At 46.3% G+C, this 17,018-nt stretch overlaps 1 protein-coding gene across 17 annotated transcripts in view; it reads right to left on the reverse strand.

Moving 5' to 3' along the window:
- The window catches only part of LOC144587375 (uncharacterized), a 73,188-nt gene that overhangs the window by 47,876 nt on the left and 8,294 nt on the right, over positions 1-17,018 (reverse strand). The window contains exon 4 of one of the 17 annotated variants that reach the window (XR_013542532.1): positions 5,746-8,075. The exons of 15 other annotated variants lie outside the window; for them this stretch is intronic. The gene's annotated coding sequence lies outside the window, so the exon portion shown is untranslated. Of the gene's footprint in view, positions 1-5,745; positions 8,076-17,018 lie in introns of those variants that run through there. One more of the 17 variants, XM_078387809.1, reaches the window with a different exon arrangement.

Consider the following 17,018-nt stretch of genomic DNA (forward strand, 5'->3'; position numbering starts at 1 on the left):
GATCACACAAAATTTTTATTGGCCTGAGATGGGGAAGCAGATTAAGGAGTTCTGCAGACAATGCGATGTTTGTCAAAGGCAGGGGAATAACCGCGACAGAACCAAAGCTAAGTTATGCCCATTACCCGTGATATCAATGCCATTTAAATGCATAGGGGTGGACATTGTGGGGCCATTGCCTAAGGCCACAAAGAGAGGGAACAGATTCATCCTTACCATTGTGGACCATGCCACGAGGTACCCAGAAGCCATTCCCCTAAGTAACATAGAAACTAACACAGTGGCTGATGCCTTGGTAGGGTACATGTCTGTAGCAACCCCAGGCCTACTGGAGTATACCACCCTTTAGTTATGCTGCCACCAACCATTCCCTATAAGGAGTCACACAGACCAGGAATGGATTTTACTAAACAAAAGAATAAGGTTTATTGAAACAACAAACAGGGTAAATAAAAGGATCAAGTAAATAGGATACTGTAACGTGGCATAGTCCCAATCATATACATACAACAGGTTGGTTCCCACAGAACACTTTAAAGTAACGCCCAGACCCTGAACCTATCAGTTCTGGCTACCTAGATAGAAACCTGAACCTATCAGGTATGTACTAACTGACAAACAGTTGTACTCAGTCTGACACACAGACTCCCACTCTTCTTCTCCACACCAGCTCCAAATATATATACAGTACAGCTCCTCCCCCCTGATGTCCTGCTTTCACTCCCCATAGGATGGAACTTTCCCTCCAAACCCATGACAGACAGGTACCATCAGTGCTGTATGTGACACCTCCCCTCTTTATAAGTTGTTTTGCGGGGGAAAAGCTAAAGTGCTTTTCTCCAAAAAACAACCAGGATCAAAACACAAAACAGTTATACATTATCACACAATACCATAACCCATACTTACTCTCTAGGTTAAACATATCACTTATGCATTTAAACATTAACATTTGCAATACATTAAGTTACCTTTATTAATACAAACCAAGCCTGTTCAATAAACAGGTACAATTAACTTTTGGTCACCAAAATATACACAGTCCATGGTTTCTTTGCCGTCTTCACTCGTCAGGTCTTCTTGACAAGGCGTCAGCAACACAGTTCATTGACCCTCTGACCACCTTCACTTCAAAGTCAATCTTGCAGGTTTAAAGCCCACCTCATAAGTTTACTATTATGGGTTTTCATTGTCTTTAACCACTGCAGTGGTGAGTGGTCAGTGCACAGAACAAAATGTCTTCCCCAGATGTAAGGTTTGGCCTTCTGAATCGCGTATACTATGGCCAGGCACTCCTTTTCCACGGTTGCCAAATGTCTCTCACCTTTCTGGAGTTTCCTACTCAGGTAGGACACTGGATGCTGGTCACCATTTTCATCCTCCTGGCAAAGAACTGCTCCTACCCCGCTGTTAGACGCATCGGTGTAGATGATGAACTCCTGGTCGAAGTCGGGAGCACGCAGCACTGGATAATGGATGAGCACCTCCTTCAACCTCTGGAACGCCTCCTCACAGTCGCTGGTCCACTGGATGCGGTCATCAGTCTTCTTCCGCGTCAGATCGGTCAGCGGAGTCGCCATCTCGCTAAACCTCAGGATGAACTTTCTGTAGTAGCCCACCAACCCAAGAAATGATTTGACTTTTTTCTTGGTGTTGGGTCTGGGCCAATCATGAACGGCTTCTATCTTGGCCTCTAGAGGTTTGATCACTCCTCCCCCTACTATGTGACCCAAGTATTTTATTTCTGGGCTACCCAGCTGCAGTTTGTTCTCTTTGCAGGGCCTAGGCCAAAGCACTTCCTCCCCTGGGTTAAAGTGCCTCTCCCTGGCTTTCTGGTCATACCAGGTTTTCTGTCTGACCTTCTGAGCTTGCAGGTTCTCTGCTGCTAGCTCTAGGTTTCTCTTCAGGTCATTCATTAAAGTGTCTATATACGTCACAACATCTTGTGGGTCATCCTGGGTGATCTGTTCCCAATTTTGTTTGATTAAATCAAGTGGACCTTTCACTTTTCTCCCAAACAAAAGTTCAAACGGACTGAACCCGGTACTGGCTTGGGGCACTGATCGATAAGCAAACAAAAGGAATTGCAGCTTCTGGTCCCAATTGTTTGGATTCTCTGCCAAGTAAGCCCTAATCATGCGCATCAGAGTCCCATTGAACTTCTCCGTTAACCCATTACTTTCGGGGTGATAGGCAGTGGTTTCCTTGTGTTTAATTCCACAGATTTGCCATAACCGTTTCATGAGCTTTGATGTAAACGATGTGCCCAAATCTGTGATTATTTCTGAGGCAAATCCCATCCTGGACATATACCCCACCAAGGCATCTGCCACTGTGTTAGTTTCAATGTTAGTCAAGGGAATGGCTTCGGGTGAGAATGAACCGGTTCCCCCTCTTTGTGGCCTTGGGCAACGGTCCCACAATATCCACTCCTATACATTTGAACGGGGTGTCAATCACAGGCAAAGGGCACAACTTTGCTTTGGTCCTGTCACGGTTATTCCCCTGCCTCTGACACACATCACATTGTTTACAGAACTCCTTGATCTGCTTCCCTATTTCAGGCCAGTAAAAATTTTGTGTGATTCTCTGCTGTGTTTTGTTCACCCCTAAGTGCGCAGCAAACATGTCAGAGTGCCCCCTTTGTAAGATCATGGGGCGATACTTTTCAGGTACCACTAGCTGACTTCTGATCCCATCTCCCCCTTTTGAGATATTCCTCAGGGTCTCTCTATATAAAATTCCCTTTTTCTCGCGAAATCTCGCTGGGGTTTCAGGTGTTAGCTGGGTGTCTGTCACCTTTTCAAAACACTTTCGGAGAGTGGCGTCTGCCTTTTGCTCTTGGCCAAATTTGCTGTCCGTGGTTAAGGTTTCTGCCACAGCTTCGGGACTACCCTCATCTGCTTCAGCCTTGGGCTCTTCAGTACCCCCCTGAACTGTCCCCGTGGTAGCTTGTGAGCGTGTAATCACTAGCACCCGTTTCACATGTTCAGCCAGGTCATTTCCCACGAGCACGGCTGCTGGCAGAGTCGATGAAATCGCTAGCCGCCAAACTCCCCTCCAGCCTTGAAAGCTCACAGGTACCTCAGCTACTGGCAGTGAGATCACCTGCCCCTCAATCCCTGCCACCTTCAGGCTCTCATTTGGGATTATATACTTCCTAGGAATAATGTCTGGATGGCACAGGGTCACCTGGGAACAAGTATCCCTCAGCCCCCTATACTGATTGTCAAGTATTCCTACGTCCACCCCTGCGGTCTCAAACAATTGTGAATCTGTCCTAACTAGTAAGCAGCGCTTGACCTCCACAAGAGGACCATTTTCCCCAGCCGGATCAGCAGATGTAACTGGTCCAGAGTGAGTCGCCATGGCAACAGGCTCCCTCAGTGGCAAGGAGCTTTGCTCTGTCTGGACACAGAACACAGCTTTTGGCTTGGTTCCACTCAAATCATGAGGCAACTTTTCCTTTAGCTGCTTTAATTTCTCACACTCTGAGATTAGATGGCCCTTTCCTTGACAGAAATAACATTTTCTGCTGTACTTGGAGTCTTTCTCATCTGGTTTTGGTTTTCCCTCCAAAATCTGAGGTCTTGGTGGTTTCATGTCTGAGGGCTTCCCTTCACCATGGGCCCCTCCCCCTTGCTGGTTTTTCCCTGGTCCCTGAGAGTACCTGCTGTAGGTTTCTTTGGGCTTACCTACAGATTTCCCCTCAGCACCTAAGGGCTTCCTTATTTGGTAAATAAAATCTGCGATCTCTGCCGCTTCTGTCACCGATTTCGGTTTCCTCTCCCTCACCTGGAACTTTAGTTCCCCATGCAGGACTGAATAAAATTGTTCCAGCGCTATCAGGTCTTTGAGCTGCTGGAAGGTCTCTGTCCCCTCCTGAGATAGCCATTTCTCTAGCAACCTCACCAGTTGGGCCCCCACTTGGGTAAAAGTCTGCTCTGGTTTTTTTGTGAGTGACCTGAATTTTTGCCTCAGCTGTTCAGCATTTATCCCATGCCGGGCAAACACCAGTTTTTTAAACTCAGCGAAGTCCTTCAGCAGTTCCACTGGCATCTCTGCATAAACTTCTGCCAGGCTGCCACTGATTAAAGATCGCATAATGGTCATCTTCTCAGTTTCCCTTACTGAGAAGTCCACAAACGCTCTTTCCACGAGGGAAAAGAACACCTCAGGGCAATCTCCCTTGTTGTACACAGGGAATTTCTTCAGGTCAGTTTTAGACAATTGGCCCACCTCAGAATCTCTATTGTTATTATTGTTCTGGTTCATCATTTCCAATTTTCTTAACTCAAACACCATTTTTTCTAACTCCAACTGTCTCTGTTTCTCTTCCCTTTCAAACGCCATTCTTTCTCTCTCTAATCTTTCTTCTTTTTCCATTCTCTCTCTCTCTCTCTCTAATTCGAATTGTCTTTGTTTCTCCCTTTCCCTTTCCTGTTTCTCTTCCCTTTCCATTTCTAATTGTTTCATCCTAAATTCATGCTGTTGGGCTAGGAGCATTTTTCTGAGTTCTGAGGTCAGTTCTCCCGTGCTCTCATCCTGCACTGAGCCAAATTCCTCCTCAGAACCTTGGTCTCCCTGTGGTTCTCTCACTTCCCCCATTTTTGCCATTTGGCTTCGAGTCAAGGGCATAATCCCCCCAGAACAGGCTGCCTTCAAAAGTCAAGCCTCAAAATAAAACGACGACTTTTTTCCTTTTGCCTCAGAAACAGCCTTCTATAGACTGCTGCTGTTCCTCCAGCACCAACTTGCAACTGTTGCCAGGTAGAATCCACCCCCTCTGCTAGGCCTCTCAGCAGACAGGCTAGATCACTGTTACTTCACACAGCTTTGCCTCAGCCCTTTCCCGCCAAAACGGGTTGCCTCAGAGCTCCCTAATCTAGTCCCCCCAATCTGAGTTTGCACGTTCTTCCACTAGCCTACCTCCCCGTGAGGTAAGCCTAGAAGATTACCTACGCGCCCTCAGATTTTCCCTGACTAGACCCCCCTTGCTCTGGGCACACCTGCCAAGGCTTTGCTGGACCACTGGACAACTGGACCAGTCGTATCCCACACGCTGGACACCAATCAATGTAGCAACCCCAGACCTACTGGAGTATACCACCCTTTAGTTATGCTGCCACCAACCATTCCCTATAAGGAGTCACACAGACCAGGAATGGATTTTACTAAACAAAAGAACAAGGTTTATTGAAACAACAAACAGGGTAAATAAAAGGATCAAGTAAATAGGATACTGTAACGTGGCATAGTCCCAATCATATACATACAACAGGTTGGTTCCCACAGAACACTTTAAAGTAACGCCCAGACCCTGAACCTATCAGTTCTGGCTACCTAGATAGAAACCTGAACCTATCAGGTATGTACTAACTGACAAACAGTTGTACTCAGTCTGACACACAGACTCCCACTCTTCTTCTCCACACAAGCTCCAAATATATATACAGTACAGCTCCTCCCCCCTGATGTCCCGCCTTCCACTCCCCATAGGATGGAACTTTCCCTCCAAACCCATGACAGACAGGTACCATCAGTGCCTTGGTAGGGTACATGTCTAGGATGGGATTCGCTTCGGAAATAATAACAGATTTGGGAACATCTTTTACTTCTAAGCTCATGAAACGATTATGGCAAATTTGTGGAATCAAACACAAAGAAACCACCGCGTATCATCCTGAGAGTAATGGGTTAACGGAAAAGTTTAATGGGACCCTAATGAGAATGATCAGGGCTTACCTGGCAGAAAACCCGAACAACTGGGATCAGAAATTGCAGTCATTGTTGTTCGCGTATAGATCAGTGCCACAAGCCAGCACAGGGTTCAGTCCTTTTGAACTTTTGTTTGGGAGGAAAGTGAAGGGACCACTGGAGCTGATTAAACAGAATTGGGAACAGATCATAGAGGATGATCCCCAAGATGTAGTTACCTACATAGACACGCTAATGAATGATCTGAAGAGAAATTTAGAGTTAGCGTCAGAAAATTTGCAAGCACAAAAAGATAGACAGAAAGCCTGGTACGATAAAAAGGCACGAGAAAGGCACTTTGGCCCGGGAGATGAGGTGAACAAGTTACAGTTAAATTGGGCAGGACCATACAGGGTCATCTCAAAAATGAATGACCTGAATTACATTATTGAGGATGAGGAACACCAAGTCAGGAGAGTAGTGCATGTTAACGCTCTGAAACCTTACTTCAGAGGGGAACAGAGAGTCTTATTTGCCATGAAAGCAGCTGATAGTGAGGAAGCTGACTTGCCTTTCTGGGAGGGTAGAGGTGAAGTGAAATACAACCCAGAGGAGGTGAAGATCAGTCCGGCACTCACCCAAGATCAGCAGCAAGAACTGAAATTGCTGATCAATAAATATTATAAGGTCTTTTCAAATAAGCCTGGGATAGCTAAGGGAGTGATGCATAGGATCCATACAGGGAATGCACCCCCGCAGGCAGTATCCCCATACAGAGTTACAGGACCCTATAAGGACAAGGTGCGTAAGGAGTTGGATGAGATGCTCAGGGAGAATATCATAGTTCCATCTTCTAGCCCTTGGTCCTCTCCTATAGTACTTGTGGATAAACCAGATGGGAGTGTCAGGTTTTGCGTTGACTACAGGAAGTTAAACTTAGTGACCACACCTGATGCCTACCCCATGCCCAGATTAGACAACCTGATTGAGACCATAGGGTGTTGTCGGTACATATCATCATTAGATCTGGTAAAGAGATTTTGGCAGGTGAGGATTGATCCAAGAGATCAAGAGAAGACCGCTTTTTGCAGCCCTTTCGGTTTGTTTGAATTTCGTGTCCTCAGTTTCGGCCTCAGGAATTCACCAGCTACATTCCAAAGGCTGATGGACCGTACTTTAGAAGGTCTCAGTGACTTCACAGTAGCCTACATCAATGATATAGGGGTCTTCAGTAACACCTGGGAAGATCACCTGAACCACCTAGAAGTAGTGCTGCAGAGGTTAAGTGCAGTAGGGCTAACAGTCGAAGCAGGCAAGTGTCAGTTGGGTAGCCCAGAGATCAAATATTTGGGTCATATGGTAGGGGGAGGAGTGATCAAACCCCTAGAAGCCAAGATACAGGCAATACATGATTGGCCTAGACCCAATACCAAGAAGAAAGTCAGATCATTTCTTGGTCTGGTAGGCTACTATAGAAAATGTATCCCTAGGTTCAGCGAGATGGCAGTGCCGCTAACCGAGCTGACGAGGAAGAAGACCGATGACCACGTCCCGTGGACCAGCGACTGTGAGGAGGCGTTCCAGAAGTTGAAGGAGGCGCTAATCCACCACCCAGTGCTGTGTGCTCCAGACTTCGACCGGGAGTTCATCGTGTAGGAGCTGTCCTGTGCCAAGCTGATGACAACGGAGACCAGCATCCAGTGTCCTACCTTAGTAAAAAGCTCCAGAAAGGAGAGAGACACTTAGCTACCGTGGAGAAGGAGTGTCTTGCCATCATATTTGCAGTCCAGAAGTTATCGCCTTACATCTGGGGGAGACATTTTGTTCTTTGCACGGACCACTCCCCATTACAGTGGTTAAAGACAATGAAAACCCACAATAGCAAACTGATGAGGTGGGCTATGATGTTACAGGACTTCGACTTCGAGGTTAAGGTTGTCAAAGGGACGATGAACTGTGTGGCTGACGCCTTATCCCGAAGACCAGAAGAATGAAGACGACCAGATGGACTATGGACTATGCAATTTGGTGGAAAAGGTTAAATGTTTATCCATACATGTTGATTAAAATGGTGTTATGTATATGAATAAAGATGAACAATGGAGATGTAAGTATAATTGTTTTGATGCATGAAATAATTTAAGTATATGTTGCATAGTGTTGGTAAGTTTGTGAATAATGCAATGTTATAAAGTTATAATATGTTGATTTTGCTCCTAGTTGTTTTTGGGAGAAAAGCAATCTAGCTTTCTCCCGCAAAAACAACTTATAAAGGGGGGAGGTGTTACAGTAAGCTCTGATGTCACCTGTCCTTCAAGGGCTTGGAGGGAAAGATGTCATCCAATGATGGTCGGAGGGCGGGACATCAGGGGGAGGAGCTGTGTTGTATATAGAGAGAGGGAGAGTTTGATGTGGTGGAGAGAGAAGGATTTGGGTTCTGTGTGAACACGTGTGGAGAGTCTGTATAAGCTTGAGCCTTTCTTTACCTGATTACATGATATTTGTGTTTTACCAATCTGTGTGTACCAATCAATAAACATTTAGTTCTTTTATTTTTAAATCCATTCCAGTCTGTGTGACTCAATTCAGGGAATGGTTGGTGGCAGACTACCGGAAGTGTAGAAGTGTGCTGACATAGCGACCTTCCTTTGTGAGGTAGAAGGAGACCGTTACACCGTCGACCACGGTATCCTCCTGAGGAGGCTCTCTGAGTTGGGAATTGGTGGCCTGGCGTTTGCCTGGCTTTGTTCTTTCTTGGAGGACTGACCTCAAAGAGTTCAGCTTGGGGAGAGCGACTCAGCCCCTTGGAGCCCCAATTGTGGAGTTCCGCAGGGCTCAAGCCTCTCCTCAATGCTGTTTAATATCTATATGAGGCCGCTGGGCGGGGTCATCAGGGGGTGTGGGCCATCGTGCCATCAGTATGCTGATAACAGCCAACTCTACATCTCCTTTTCTTCAACCACAGGGGATGCTGTTCTGTCCCTCTAGCACTGTTTGGAGTCTGTACAGCAATGGATGCAGGAAAATGGGCTGAGGCTGAACCTGGACAAGTAGGAGGTCCCGAGGGTGGGTGCACCCTCCATCAACGGTTTGGGAGACTCCCTCTCTTTTACGGGGGGGTGACTCTCACTGTAAAGAGTGAGGTTAGCAGCTTGGGGATACATCTGGACCCAGTACTCACCATGGAAACTCAGGTGGTGTCAGTGGTCCGTTCCATGTGTCATGGTTGTGAATATTAAGGCTAAAACCTGAATTGAAGATGGTTTATGTAGTTGTTAAGAAACGTAAAATGGATCCATATTGGTTTTGTGCAAGAACGATTTTGTATGATGGGAATGTTATTCCAGAGGGCTGTGGGAATGTTTTTCCTTTAAGCCAGTAGAAGCCAATACAAGATAAGAAGACCAGACACTTGTTATGGTGGAGAAGAGAATAGATGGAGAAAAACAACACCTCACATGAAGAGATGGAGGGGACTACTTCTACCACATTACACCGTAATTGGATAACAGTATGGGAGACGAAGAAGAAGGAGGAGCCTAGAAGATAGAGAAATGAACTTTTGCCATGTTGCCATTCCTATTTTTTCCTTTGATGAAACCAGAGATTTTTCTAGGTCTTTTTTTTCCTGCTGCCCTGTGTCAGGGAAAAGACTTGGGGAGATGCAGAGAGTTGAAGAAAGAGGAGGAAGGAGGCTTTATGCCTTTTACCTACCCTAAGGAAGCTTTTAGAGATTTTTTAGTGATTTTGTAATCTAAAGGGAATTATAGTTGCCTTAATTGTAATTGTAACAAAATGCTTTATTGCTATGCTTTTGCATCAAACTGACTTTATTCTGTAAATCTATACTTTTTCAATAAAAAGATCAATTATAAAATCTTTTGGTGTCTTGAACAGTGAAGCCTCTTGCAGCCATTCCCAGAGGGAGAGGCAAAGCCAGAATAAGTTACTGAATCCTACCTAATTGAGCTTAGTAGATTTTAGGACTACAAAGCTCATGTGTAACTTCTTGCTGAACTTTATTAAGTATAAGCAAATATCTTTTTAGAAGGAGTTTGTAAGAAGGAGTTTGTTGTACGCCCTGGCTGAGGTCACCAGGATTCTACCCAGCTGTTTAGGGGTCCTCAGGCTCCCAGTTACTCTCTGTCCAAGTTCACCTTAACAGGAAGCTGTTAAGGTTTCCATCTTTGGCGGATTGCCCTGCTATCTTGCCCTATCTTGATGTTGGTGTGCTCAGCACTTTGGTTCACATGCTCGTAATCTCGAGATCAGACCACTGCAATGCACTCTACGTTGGTGTACCTTTGAGATTGATGTGAGTAGACTATGTCTAGAGGGGCGGGATATAAATCTAAATTAAAAAGCTACAAGTGGTGCAGAATGCGGCAGCCAGAATTCTCAGTGGAGTGAGGAAATACCAACATGTTACTCCCACTCTGGCCGCCTTGCATTGTTTGCCTGTGTTCGCTTCAGTGTTGACTTCAAAGTTCTAATGATTACATACAAAGCCCTAAATGGTTTAGGACCTCGATACTTTGCAGAGCGCCTCCTCCCACCTAGATCTACCCACACCACTCAATCTAGTAAGAAGGGGTGATTGAGAGGCCTAACACTGAGGGAGGTCCAGAAAGAAAAAACAAGACACTGGGTCTTGTATTCGCAAAGGCTTTCACGGCCGAGATGTAATGGTTGTTGTGTGTTTTTCGGGCTCTTTGGACGTGTTCTGAAGGTTGTTATTCCTGACGTTTCGCCAGTCTCTGTCGCTGACATCTTCAGAGGACAGCAAATTGTGCTCTGGTGTAGTTGGTGTAGTTAGAGATGACAAATCTTAACAGCATCTTAAAAAACAGGGACATCACCTTGCCAACAAAAGTCCGAATAGTTAAAGCTATGGTTTTCCTGGTCGTGATGTATGGAAGTGAGAGCTGGACCATAAAGAAAGCTGACCGCCGAAGAATTGATGCCTTTGAATTGTGGTGCTGGAGGAGGCTCTTGAGAATCCCCTGGACTGCAAGGAGAACAAACCTATCAATTCTAAAAGAAATCAATCCTGAGTGTTCACTGGAAGGACAGATTCTGAAGCTGAGGCTCCAATACTTTGGCCATCTCATGAGAAGAGAAGACTCCTTGGAAAAAACCTTGCTGTTAGGAAAGTGTGAAGGCAAGAGGAGAAGGGGACGACCGAGGATGAGGTGGCTGGACAGTGTCTGCGAAACAACCAACATGAATTTGACACAACTCCGGGAGGCAGTGGAACATAGGAGGGCCTGGCGTGCTCTGGTCCATGGGGTCACGAAGAGTTGGACACGACTAAATGACTAAACAACATAGTTGGCTTGGGAGTGGAGTATTTATGGCTGTGAGAGAGGCTAGTTTGTGAAATAGGCTATTGTCCTAATAAGGAGATGGGTGATTAGTGTGTCTTGTTGTGGGTATATTGTTGTGATAAGGAGGAGAGATTATCTGTCCCTGTGGTTGATGGGTGTCATTAGCTGGTCTTTTGTGTGTAGTGATCCCCTGTCCTTGTGGCTGGGTGGAGTTCATTGACTTTTTGAACTCTGTGTTTTTGAGAGCTGGGAGCCAGGTTTTGTTGAGTTTCAAACTTTCCTCTTTCTTGTTGAAGTTCTATTGGTGCCTGTGGATTTCAATGGCTTCTCTGTGCAGTCTGATGTAATGATTGCTGGTGTTGTCCAGTATTTCAGTATTTTGAAATAAAATTTCATGTCCAGTTTGTTTTAGGGCATGTTCAGCTACTGCAGATTTTTCTGGTTGTCTTAGTCTGCAGTGTCTCTCATGTTCTTTGATTCTGGTGTGGATGCTTCGTTTTGTGGTTCCAATGTATACCTGGCCACAACTGCAAGGTATCCGGTATACTCCTGCAGTGGTGAGGGGGTCCCTTCTGTCCTTTGCTGACTGTAACATTTGTTGTAATTTTGTGGTGGACTTGAATACTGTTTGTAGGCTGTGTTTTTTTCAAAAGTTTCCCCCTGCGGTCTGTGACCCCTTTGATGTATGGCAGAAATACTTTGCTTGTGGGTGGCTGTTTTTCTTCTTCAGTTCAGTTTTGTTTTCTTGGTTTTATGGCTCTTGTGATTTCATTTTTGGAGTAGCCATTTGCTTGTAGGGCCCAATTCAGGTGGTTGAGCTTCACTGTTGCGATTTGCATGGTCTACCACTGTTTTGATTATGCCTCTTTTTTGCCGTGGGGGGTGGTTGGAGTTTTTGTGTAGGTACCTTTCTGTGTGGGTGGGTTTTCTGTAGACCTTGTGTCCCAGTCGGAGGTCAGTTTTGCGTAGGACCATGACATCTAGGAACGGGAGTTGGCCCTCTATTTCTTTTTCCATGGTGAATTGTATATTTGGGTGGATGCTGTTGAGATGGTAGAGAAATTCTTCCAATTTTTCTTCACTGTGACTCCGAATTGTAAAGGTGTCATCCACATATCAGAACCAGACTGTGGATGCAAGGGGTGCCGAAGTCAGGGCAAGTTTTTTCAAAATGCTCCATGTAGAAATTTGCTGAGGGGGCTGCCCATGGCCACTCCATCTGTCTGTTCGTAGAATTCATTATCCCACTGGAAATAGCTGGTTGTTAGGCAGTGTTGGAAGAGGGCCTTGATGTCTTCTGGAAATATCTGCAAGATGAGTGTCAGGGTGTCCTTTACCGGTACCTTAGTGAACAGGGATACTACATCAAAGCTGATCAGTTGTCCTCAGGGTTGAGTTTTCGGGTGCTGATATTGCTTATGAAATGTCCTGAGTCTTTGATGTAGCATGTGGTTTGTCCAATGTGGGTCTTTAGGAGGGTTGCTAGGTGTTTGGCTAATTCATATATTGGGGAGCCGATGGCACTTACAATGGGCCTGAGTGGGATTGAGTCTTTGTGGATTTTGGATAGTCCGTATAGTCTTGGTTGGGAGAGCTTCTGTCATGCAGGTTCGTTGGAGGACGTTGGGGTGCAGGGAGGAACTCCTGATCAGCATGTTTGTTTGTTTTGTGATTTTGTTAGTTGGGTCCCGTTTCAGTTTTCTGTAGGTGATGGGGTCTAGAAGATCTCTGATTTTGTCCTTGTATTCTTCTGTTTCCATGATTACTGTAGCGCTGCCTTTGTCTGCTGGCAGGATGATGATGTCCAGGTCTGAGTTCAGGGACTTGATGCTATTTCTCTCCTTTCTTGTTAAGTTGCTTTTGGGGGGGGGGTTTGCTTTCCGTAAGATCCTAGTCACTTCCCCTCTTATTTCCTGGGTCTTCTCGGCAGTGGCCCCTTCTCTTTGGAACAAACTCCCCTCCAAGATCCGTTTGGTTCCCTCGCTGGGCATCTTTAAAAACCAACTTAAGACCTGGTTATTCAGACAGGCCTTCCCTCCAGGCACTACTTAATTTATTCTTTCATCCCATCTTGAGTTATTATCATTGTATATTGTTGATAAATTGTTATTATATATTAATTGTTTATATTTTCTCTGTTCTGAACTGCCCAGAGTAGATGGGCAGCATACAAGTGTAATAAATAAATAAATAAATAAATAAATAAATAAATAAATAAATAAATAAATAAATAACATACATACATACATACATACATACATACATACATACATACATACATACATACATACATACATACATACATACATACATACATACATACATACATACTGAGGTAATAGAATCTGAGTACTGAAGAGCTAGAAGGGAAGTGAACTCCCAACCTCTGGCTCCAGAGTTAGATACCTAAACCAATGTGTATGGAAAAGGGGGGGGGGAGAATTTGATAAACCACATCTGTGAGAATAAAAGGGAAAATTTAAACATTGAAATTGAGAAGGTATTTGACCCCAGCAAAATTAAATATTATAAATTCTAAATGCTGCATATCGTATCTCGGTTTACAAAATCAATGTGTCCTCCAGGACAGACTCCCCAACCCCCATTCCATGGTCCGGTGCCGGTCCGTGGCCTAAGAGGGAGCGGGCCGCAGAGATAAATAAATTTTAAAAAGCTACTGAGGTAATAGAATCTGAGAACTGAAGAGCTAGAAGGGAAGTGAACTCCCAACCGTGAATGAGACGGTGGTGTCAAGGGGAGGGGTTCAGATTCATTTCGCACCCAGGCTTGCACAAGAGGGACAGGCTTCATTTGAATGAAGATGGAACCAGACCACTGGCACGTAACATTAAAAAGGTTGCAGAGCAGCTTTTAAACTGAATCCCGGGGGGAACCGACAGGAGCCGAGTGGTATCCGTTTTGGGACTCCTCATCCTGTGGAAAGAAGGTGGAGAGGGTAGAGAACCACAAAGTGATGGCAATGCAGGAATTAGGACTGGGAGCATGATGGGATGGGATAGCTGGTGCGCTGGAAGGAGAAGCAAACAAGCAGCCCTTCTTGGGGGGAACCCCCATACGCAGGTGCTTCTATGCAAATGCCCAAAGGGTCTGAGCAGAGATGAGAGAGCTGGGAAATTTGGTGGCTAGGGATAACATTGATACGGTGGCCATTCAGAGAACCACCGGGATGCCACAATCCCAGACGATAAACTCTACAGGAGGGCCAGGGAGGGCCGTGTGGGAGGTGGGGTGGCCACCTAGGTCAAAGAAGGGGTCGAATCCAGCAGAAGGGAGGTGGATGGCAAGTATGACTCCATCACAGTATCACTGTGGGTCAAACTGCCAGCCTGAAGGAGCAATGTGATAGTGAGGAGGGGGTGCTATCATCCTACAGATGAAAAACCTGAGGGGGAAATGCGGGGGGAAACTTGAGGGAGAAATTTTGAAATGCAGAGAGAAATCAGGGAGGTGTCCAAAAGGGACAGGATTGTAATCCTGACGAACTTCAATTCTCCACACATCGAATGGGCCAATGTGTGCTCGGGTCAAGAAAGAGAGACCGGGTGTCTAAACATGCTAAACCACTGCGCCTTGGAGCAATTTCTCATGGAGCCCAACAGAGGACAGGTGCCTCTGGATCTAGCATCGTGTGGTACTCAGGAGCTGGTTAGGGACGGGAATGTCACTGAGTTGCTAGGGAATAGCGTCCATGCTGCCATCTCTATCGCCATGCATGTTGGGAGGAGAGTGTCATGCAAATCAGACACAAAAACCCTTGATTTCCGAAGAGTGGATTTCCCTCAGACGAGGAAGCATGTTAGAAGAAGCTGAAAGGGAGGTTTACCAAAAAAAAAATCTATCCTAAGGGCATGGGGTCTGTTTAAAACAACAGTAGAGGCCCAGTGGAAGTGTGTACTGCAAAAAAGGGGGGTCAACAAATTCCAAGAAGGTGCCAAAATGGTTAACGAGAAAAGTTACCGAGGCTTTAACGGGAAAGAAGGGGTCCTTGCGTAAATGGAAATTCTTCCCAAATGAAGAAAATAAAAAGGAGCACAAACTCTGGCAAAAGAAATGAAAGAAGATTTTATTTATTTATTTTATTTAATTTATATCCCGCCTATCTAGTCACGATGGACTACTCTAGGCGGCCAACAACAAAGATAAAATACAATAAAATAAAACAACAAATACAAAAACAATTAGAGTAAAGAAACAATAAAGGAGAAAAGAAGATCAAAAGTAATCTGGTGAGAAGGCCTGCCGAAACATCCAGGTCTTTAGTAGTAGATTCTTAAAGGTGCCCAGCGAGGGAGCTCCGCGAATACCAGGAGGTAAATTATTCCACAGGCGAGGAGCCACCGCCGAGAAGGCCATATTTCTTGTTTTCTCTTTTCGGGCCTCCCTCGGCGTTAAGCTCCTCAGCCTCACCTCCTGGCTCGCCCGTGTGACCCGGGTAGAACTTGGTGGGAGTAGGCGTTCCACCAGGTATCAAGGCCCTAAACCGTTTAGGGCTTTATACGTAAGCGTTAACACTTTGAAGTCGATGCGGAACCTGATGGGCAGCCAATGCAATGCAGCCAGAGTGGGCGAAATATGTTGGAATTTTTTCACTCCACTGAGTAATCTGGCCGCCGCATTCTGCACCACCTGTAATTTCCGCAGCAACCTCAAAGGAAGCCCCACGTAGAGCGCATTACAGTGGTCTAATCTTGAGATTACGAGCGCATGTACTAAGATGGTGAGCGCCCCCACTTCCAGGTAGGGCCGCAGCTGGGCTATCCGCCTGAGGTGAAAAAAGGCGGTGCGGACCACCGATGCCACCTGTGATTCCATGGAAAGCACTGGGTCCAGATGAATCCCCAAGCTGCGTACCCCATCCTTTGCAGGGAGAGTCACCCCCCCAAAAGAGAGGGAGTTTCCCAAATCTTCAACTGCAGGGGCTTCCACCCTCAGTACTTCCGTCTTGTCCGGGTTCAGCCTAAGCCCGTTCTCCTGCATCCATTCCAGTATAGTCCCCAGGCAGCGCTGAAGCCACAGGACAGCTTCTCCTGCAGTTGGCAAAAAGGAGATGTAGAGCTGCGTGTCATCCGCATACTGGTGACATGAAGCACCACACCCCCTGATGACTCCACCCAGCGGCCTCATATAGATGTTAAATAGCATTGGGGAGATAATCGACCTCTGTGGAACCCCACAATTGAGGCTCCATGGGGCCGAGATTCTCTCCCCAAGCTGAACTCTCTGGGGACGGTCCTCCAAGAAGGAACGGAGCCAGGACAATGCCAGGCCACCTATTCCCAACTCGGAGAACCTCCCCAGGAGGATACCGTGGTCAATGGTATCAAAGGCCGCTGAGATGTCGAGGAGGACCAACAGGGACACTTTGCCCCTATCGGCCTCCCTCAATAGGTCATCACACAGGGCGACCAAAGCAGTTTCTGTGCCGTGGCGCAGCTTGAAGCCCAACTGGAATGGATCCAGGGCATCTGTTTCATCCAGGAGTGCCTGAAGCTGGTCGGCCACCACCCTCTCGACTACCTTGCTAAGGAAAGAAACATTGGCGACGGGCCTGTAATTGCCAATTTCGTCCGCCGCCAAACTTGGTTTCTTCCTAATGGGCCTAATGAGTGTCTCCTTCAGGGCAGATGGAAATCTGCCCTCAAGGAGAGACCCATTTATTATAGCCATGGCCCACTCCATTGTTAGCGGCCTGGCTGCTTTGATTAGCCAGGCCGGGCAAGGGTCCAAAGAGGAGGTGGTGGCACGACAGCGATCAAGCGCCCTGGAGACAGTGTCAGGCGTAACAGGCTGAAAGGTGTCCAAAATCACCGGACAAGACAGAGCGCTGGACATCTCAGCTCGACTCACTGTGCTCAAAAAAGGTGAGAGGTCCCGGCGGATGGCCTCCACTTTTGATTTAAAAAATGCTGCAAATTGGTCCGGCAAAAAACTAGGGGGAGGCCCATCGCCCTGACCAATTCCGGAAAGGTCGCG

This window comes from Pogona vitticeps, chromosome 2 (assembly GCF_051106095.1).
Source record: "Pogona vitticeps strain Pit_001003342236 chromosome 2, PviZW2.1, whole genome shotgun sequence".
NCBI lineage: Eukaryota > Metazoa > Chordata > Lepidosauria > Squamata > Agamidae > Pogona > Pogona vitticeps.